The following is an 8293-nucleotide window of genomic DNA, read 5'->3' as shown; positions in this document are numbered from 1 at the left end:
TAATTCATTTCCAGTGGTAGTCTATTGATAAGATATCGCAAACGGAGGTCAATAAGAAAACCAATTGTTAGAAAGAAGTTCGACCCGGAGCAAACACGATTTTAATTGATAATTAGGAAATTACGGTTATAAAATTGCACTGCAGCTGACGACAACATATCACGTTAAAGGACTTGTTCGTTGCAAACTCTTATCGCGTTGCCGCATACATTGCGTTGTTCCAGGCAATCCTCTTCGTGATTGAATCTACCAAAAAATAAACGACCGCTGGTGCCCTAAGAACATTGATCGACCCGTGAGTGATACTGTTATGCAACTGAGAAAGGGGAATTCAGTTCAATTTATTTTTATTGCTTGAGGAGACAGTTTGCTATTCTTTGTCTAGTATTTTTTCAACAAAAATAATGTTCTTATCATCTACTTACGAGTACTCAGAATATACAGTTTTTTCCATTTTTTGTTTTATTGAAACAAAACAATAAACTACAATACTTGAAAATTGCCCAGAAGTTTTACTCATATGATTTCATTTCATTCATTTTTTTCAATGGAACACGGATATAGATTAAAATTTTATATTTGGCTTATTTTCAGATAAACTAAGGAGGGAGTGTTGTTACGAAGCGAACGTTAATCAATTTTTAGTTTTTTAGTTTTAGAGTTAGAGTTTAAATAACATGCTATATGGTATTGAAAATTACAACAAAAGACTTCAGTATAATTCTCCAGATGCTCGATAAATGTTTCCTATAAGACCACGCCTCCGCTATATTCAGTTTTCATCAAAAAATCAATAAATTTTAATAATTAAAATTCACCAGTATGATATTTTCATGGCTTTCGTAATTTGCTTTTCTCCATTAAACTCAAATACTCGTAAACGTTTAATTTATTTCCCCGAAAACAAAAATTTCGAGTGGAAGGAATTACTTCTCGGAAACACCATTGAATTTTTCAACTTTTGCTTTTCCATGGTTTCCATGGGCTTTCTCATTTCGAAACTTGATTGTAGTTATTTAAAAGCAATTTTTTGTAATTATTTTCATAATTATGGTGACTTGCTGTAAACGTTTTACAAACCAGAATTATTTTTCGTGTGTGTCTACATGAATAAAATGAGCAGAGGAAACCAACATTTTTCGAAATCAGTTTGGACCCAGTTTTTCATTGGTAGACTTTCCGGCAAAGTGCTGCTTTTTGCGATAAATTCAGTTCAAATTATAAGTGCTAAATTTTAATTTACTAACTCATCATTCATTTTTCAGTAATCATGCATGCATACATTTTGGCGTTTTCTAAATCATCAGCATTTCTAAATCATCAGCATAGGTTCAGTTTACCAAATTGACACTTTTTTAAGACTGACAGACGCAACACTTTGAACAAATTTTTGGTGAAATCATCATTCAGATGATAACAGAACTTAACTAAAATAACACTCAAACCATGTGCTGCCGTCTTCACATCATTTTCTTTTTCGACAACAGCGCTAGCGTACATGTATGCGTCAAATCGTAAACCTCAAAAATGTATGAGATTGCGAAACAGCGCCTCACCCGGTGTTGTTGCCTAACGACTTATATTTGACTGAAACTTTTAAATATTCGTTTTATTCAGACGATGGAGCTAAGCTTCAGTGTAATGTCTGTTAATCTGTGCTGATACTAAGTGAAACGGCTGTATATAACGAAAACATAAATTGCTCTTTCACCAAGATAACACTCGTGATACGACCAATAAAGCGATTGCGCTACGAATCGGTTACTCACCCTCCGTTTTCATCAGATTTAGCTCCGATCCCCGAAATGTGACTCTCTGACAAGCGATTCAACTAGAATGAAAAGGTAACCTACTTCAAAGGACTTGACGCGTAGTAATACCAGTGGTGAGCACCATTCCGCTAATTCGCTAATCACTAATTAGTGACGCTAATATTTAGTTAGCGGTTAAGCGATTTTGCTAATTTTTGAGCTGGTTAGCGGACTGTTAGCTTCATTAAAATTTTGGCCTTCGAAACGCTAATTTTATAGAAAAGCAACAAAAAAAAAATATTTTCAAAAACTGTGTGTCGCTGATGGCGTACATAAATTGCTTTGAATAATGAACATACCTTATTGCGATAGTTACTTTTGGAACCTATGTTTCATTCAAACAACGTTCAATTTTCCTAATTGTCTAGAATACACCTCTCTAAGATTCAAGTGCTACTACTACTTTACTACTTTTTTTTACTTTTACTTCAGTTATCGTATGAGACACAAGAGCATTCTGGAGAACAAGCTCAAGGTGATCTATATTCAATTTTTGGAACGCCGAAAATTTCAGCAAATTGCAGAAATTACAGAATTACACAACTTCGGTTCTACTTTTTCAATTTGGATAATATTTGAGTTTTTAAAAACATTCCCAAAAGTATTAGTATTATTATACAAGTAGAATCACTTTTGTTGCTCCTTGTTTTCAAAAAATTCTCAAGTATGATCGTTTTGTGAATTTTGAACTTCTTTTGATGAGCAATAAACATAACCACAATCTACGATATGATTAAGTTAGCGATTAGCGATTAGCGAAAGCTCTGCTAATGTGGGTTTAGCGTTTAGCGATTATCGAGCTTCATTTTCCAGTTAGCGAATTAGCGATGAGCGTCGCTAAATTTTCAGTTAGCGGTGCCCACCACTGAAAACTGGCATCGAAATGTAGGAGTAACACTTCAGAAGACCGCGAATGTCGAAGAATAAAACAGTTTTTTAATAAAACTTCCCTTACCAATCAGCCTTAGGACGAAGTGTCCCTTGCCGTTCAAAGGAGTTGCTCAATTCTATGCGGCCCATGGCTGCAGCTCAACAACCATGTTGTCTGCAGAGGCTCCGCAAGTCGCAAAGGTATCATTGACTGACCCACGATTGTGCGCAAAATCAACAAAATTAACACAACTCTGGGTCACTTTTCTCGATGCACCGATCAAGATTATTAATTTTTTTTAAGTGATATTGGCAAATTTGAAACATATCAGTCACCTATATAATGGCTCAATTGTGGTTTGAAAAATACAATTAATGATAATAGGACACCTGAAAAAATGTCCAATAGCAAGAGATGGCGCTTTTTCAGTGGTAGTAAAATCAAAATTTCTCCGAGTATTTTGCTCATTGGCCAAGAATACAGCTATCAAATGTCTTCTATACATTTTATTCTAACTTTCTGGTACTTACTTTCACTAAACGCAATTTATTTTTATCAAAACACATGTTTTTTCTATATAACTCCACAGACTAACAGACATAACACGTCGAACAAATTTTCAAGAAAATCATCGTTTGGAGGATTCCAGTACTTTACGTTAGTAACACTAGCACCATCTGCTGTCGTGTTCACGTTGCGTCATGTATTTCGACATCAGCGCCAGCGTTACTGCATGTGTCAAATGGTGAACTACAAAATATGTATGAGATTGCATGACAGCGCCCCAGACGACGTTTTCGCGCGATGACTGTTATTCGATTGAAAATTTGAAATGAACGTTTTTTGTGGCGATGGAGCTAGGTTCCAGTGTTACGTCTGTTAGTCTGTGATAACTCCATTGCGTCTTACTACCAATCGTCCATGAGCCCGTGGTATTGATTTTGACAACGGCTCAAAGTTAGGGTGAGAGCCGTGTGGTTAAAGCGGATGCGCACAATACTCATTAAGGTGGTTCAAGGTTGCAAAAAGCAAGTTATCTCTTAGAAATCTTCATACAAATTTAAAATGCAATACGATAAGCGGAGTCACCAGTAATTGACTTCCGATAAGATTAGGATTTTTGAGGGCTCAAATGGTAGCAATAAAATTTTGTTCTGGCTCTTTGCTATCAAGTTTTGACATTTCCATCTGACGATGAACCGCTTTAATACTCTTAGCCAAGCAACGACATCTAGTTCTGGTGTGAATGAAAAAAATCGATAGTTTCAGTAATTTTTTGATAAATGGCAATACACAACTGCGCACACTGGTGTGATTTATCAGCAAAAATTAGCGGCGGTGTCTCATTGTTCGATTTTTGAGAATGGGACACCCGAAACAATGTTCAATTCGAGTAAAATCGAAATTTCTACGAGCATTTTGCATAATGACAGGAAAATCTGCTATTAGTTACCCTGTTTTTATATTATTCTAACTTTCGAGTAGTTACTTTTACCACAGATAACAGACATCCAAGCTAATTTTGCTTCATGTGTAAAAAGACACAACGGTTTTCTAGCATGTCGCAATACGCAGTATGGTGGCGCTAAGAACACTTAGTGGTCAATGATTCGATAAAATCGATAGTTTTCCAGCTCTAATCGATATTATTGCAATAAAAAGGGTTTCCGGTTTTTAATGTAGAAATTTTGAGCAGTCGTAATTTGTACATAATCGACAATTTTATTCAATCCCAGTTTATATTTGCGATAAATTTGTTTGTTTTAGTGTTGATATGAAAAAAAAAATACACAAACCTCACAAAAACAGTGTTAAATCGTTGCAAAAACAGCGACTCTATAATCTGTGAGAATTTCTATGCGTCTGGCAGCTTTGACTATAATCCAGCGCTGCCATCACTAACGTAGTTAAAGTCGCAAGTTGCAGAAAGATGTCGTTAGCATTCCAAACGAGTAAGATTTTGAAATCTTACACACGATTTCTGGAGCTTTGACGTTGGACTAACGTCTATATCGAAGTTAGGCACCTGAATTTGAAAATCTAGTAATTCAACCAGGGAAAACCAGAGAAAAGTGGTCAGGTTTTGAGCGCTTATATATCAGTCATTTCTTTTCAGAATTTCGAGGTTTTGGCATCAGCCGATCAGTAATTCTTTTACGGTTGAATTTATGTAACAAAAATAACCTATTGTTCGAGATACACTATTGAAAAATTGATAAATCACATCGATTGTCTAAATCATACCGAGCAACCAATCACCACCTCTCTTCACAAGCACAGTCGACACTAGCGGATACAACCGATCTGACTTTGTAAACAGTCTCGCAGTTTTCAACCAATAACGAGCTCGCTTTCGGTAGCTGCAACAGGTGTTTCAACACCGTTTTAAAATGCTTCTTTTATCATTACCACTAAACAGATTCTGAACACCAATGGCTTGATTGATAGGGGAAATATTGCGCAAGATTGTCATATAATAATTTAAATATGTTTTTGATACTAAACTAGTTAAAAGTTGTGTTAAAAGTCGTGCACATTCAACCAATCACAAGCTCGCTTCTCCTTTGCTCGCGGATGGATTTTTGCTTTGGGCTATATAATAGCCTGCGTCGTCTCATAGCAGTCGTCAGTTAATAAGTGGAAGGCCACTAGAACGGTCCTGAATAATCAGCAACGGTGGCTGATTCCAGTGGCGAAACTGAGCTGCAGCAGAACCAGAGCGGGGTGGTATCAGGCAGCAGCGGCGGAGGTAGTAGGCAGCTGCATTTCGGCATTCAGTTCGGTTCCCCTTCGATCTGAGTTGGACCCTACCAGGGGTAATCCAATTCAGATGTCGTTGGGTGAAAACAGCCAGAAACTGCACGAGCCAGCACCGCCACTAGGAAAGCTACCGCCATTTAGTGTGTGTGCAGTGTGCACATATAGCGTATGTGCATCTGCATTGATGACATTTGCGATGATAGGGATGGCGCTGTTGCGTGTGTATGGCTAGCTATAGCGTGTGTAAGACATTAGCATGTGTAGCATATTATGGCTATTGCGTGTATATCTTCAGCGTGTGTACGGATAGTTATAGCGTGTATGTGGATAGCTGCTGCGTGTGTAATGATTAGTTATAGCGGTTATAGCGTATGTATGGATAGTAATAGCATATGGTTGGCCTATGCGTGTGTATAGATAGTTGTTTCGGATGTATGGATAGGAATAGCTACTGCGTGTGTATCAATAGTTTTAACGTGCGTATAGATAGTTATAGCATGTGTGTGGATAACTATAACGGGTGTTTTTCGAAGATTATTATTGTCATTAAAAATATTAAAACGTCTTAACGAACACAGTTGTGAATTTGAATTTACAGCAGCGATTTTAACTTCTTCAGCCAGTCTTTATTCATCGAGGAAAAATTACTGCCTATGAATGATTAACACTTATTTACTATAAATTTCATTTAGATCAAAACAGGTTCTTTTGAGTATCATAAATTATTGGTAAAAAAAGTTTTCATTCATTAAATTTTCGTTTTTGTTTCTCGGTGCGCGGTTTTGATTTTGTTTCTCGCACACAGAACAAAACAATTAGAAATGCTCTAAATCACAATTGAAGAAGTTAAGATATTTTCCTGTCACTCGCCAAAACCTTGATAACAACTACCGAAAATTGAACTCTTGCTATATTAAGTTATTGAAATAACGTTTTCTAGTACATGAAGTTATATGCTGGGCAGGAGCTAACCTAGCATGAGTTTTATCGATTTAATGTCAAACAATTTTTAAATTTAAAATTTTCGTTTGAATCGTTCTGGGCTCCAATTTCAGATAGTTTCGTCAAGTTTGCTTTTTGCTTAGATAGGAAAATTTTACCAATCGCTCAATTAAATTGTCTTGGTAGTGCAGCTACGAACAAAGGTGTGATTCGAATATGTATGAAATGACAGCGATTAAATAAAAGATATCCATTCTCTCAGTATATATTATTATTTATAACGTTTTAACGTCTCAGCATTCAGAAATGCACTGTTAGATAAAATTGCAGCAAATACTAAAGTTGCAATTCTCTCTATTATTTGTTTTAATGGAATATAAGAATACCGTAGTCCAACGTCATGCGGTCGTGTCTTGAATACCACCCTCCTACTTTTTTGTTCTAGCTTGGATATCTGTTATCTGTGCTTTTACTATATCTATTTTTATCAAAAAACTTGATTTTCTTATACAGCTCCGTTTACTCAATATAGCAGTACAGCAAAACCAAGTTTTTTGATAAAAATAGATTGAATATAGTAGAAGTAATTACTAGAAAGTTAGAATAATATAAAAATAGTAGAAGGTTGTATCCAATACACGACCGCATAAATAACGTAAAACTACGTACACTATTAACAAATGCATTGAGTGTTTCATTAACCTAGTAACACAACTGATTTTATCGAAGTTTAATAGCACTTTTTCGGCTGTATTAGGCGCCATAAAACTTTGATAAAACTAATATTTTTACTTAAGGAATGAGTTATAATGTCTACTAATGAAGGGTTGCGAATTTCGTGAGAAGCCATCCACAGCACACACGCGCACATCATACCATATCATACACACACATATCATAAACACACACAAACACACATCATAACATATCATTCACACATATCTCACAAATCAAAAATCACACATGCTACAGCTATCAACACACGCTAAAGCGCTCCTTACACTGCTTCCGGGCCGGGTCCGTGTTCTCTCCGGGATTTTAATGTATTCACACTGCCTCCATGTTTGAACCGTGCTCTGGCTGAAATCCGACTGTCCGGCACGAATCCGGCCTGGTCCCGGCACTGAAGCAATGTGCATAGCGCTTGAAGCTTTCCGCACACGCGATAGATATGCACATACGCTATATATACATACACGCTGGATGGCGTTAGCTTCCTAGACCACTTGGAGGTGCTGGTCTCGTGAATTTCTGGCTGTAATCACCCAACGATATCTGAATTGGATTACCACTGGTGGGGTCCAACCCAGATCGAAGGGTAGCCGAACTAAACGAGGAGCTGCAGCTGCCCACTGCCAACGCCGTTGCCAACGTCGCTGCTGCCAACGGTGTCCACCGCCGCTGTTACTGCCGCTGCCACCGCCGGGGGAACGGCAAGCCGACGCCACTCGCGTGAACCATGGCATCGGCCTAATCCGATGCTGTAATCCACTGCCGCTATAATCGCTATGGACAGTCCGTTCGTCTCACCGTTCGCCAAAAGAATGTGACTAACTCGACCAAATACACCATTTTATAACTAAAGAATGCTCTGACATAGGCCCCGCCTTTTTGTTGAGTTTTACCATTGTCTAATCTTCTTCAGGTGAGATTCCACAATTCGCATTTAATTTTTGTATCCAGCGGAAAACACCGATGGTGCTCTCGCACACGCAACGATATAACCCGTATCGTGTTGCGGCTGGGAACGTCAAGCGATTTTTTTGCTCGCTGTTGTGTGTTGCATATCGTGTTGGAACTGTGCGGCTGGGAGACGACAAAATTATGAATTCAGTATAAATTATTGCTGTGAAGTCGAATCAATCACCTTTGTTAAGGCGCTCTAACATTTCAATGAAGTGTAATATTT

Source organism: Wyeomyia smithii, chromosome 1 (genome assembly GCF_029784165.1).
Source record: "Wyeomyia smithii strain HCP4-BCI-WySm-NY-G18 chromosome 1, ASM2978416v1, whole genome shotgun sequence".
Lineage (NCBI taxonomy): Eukaryota > Metazoa > Arthropoda > Insecta > Diptera > Culicidae > Wyeomyia > Wyeomyia smithii.
The sequence above is the reverse complement of the archived record's forward strand: the minus strand, read 5'-3'. Positions refer to the sequence as shown.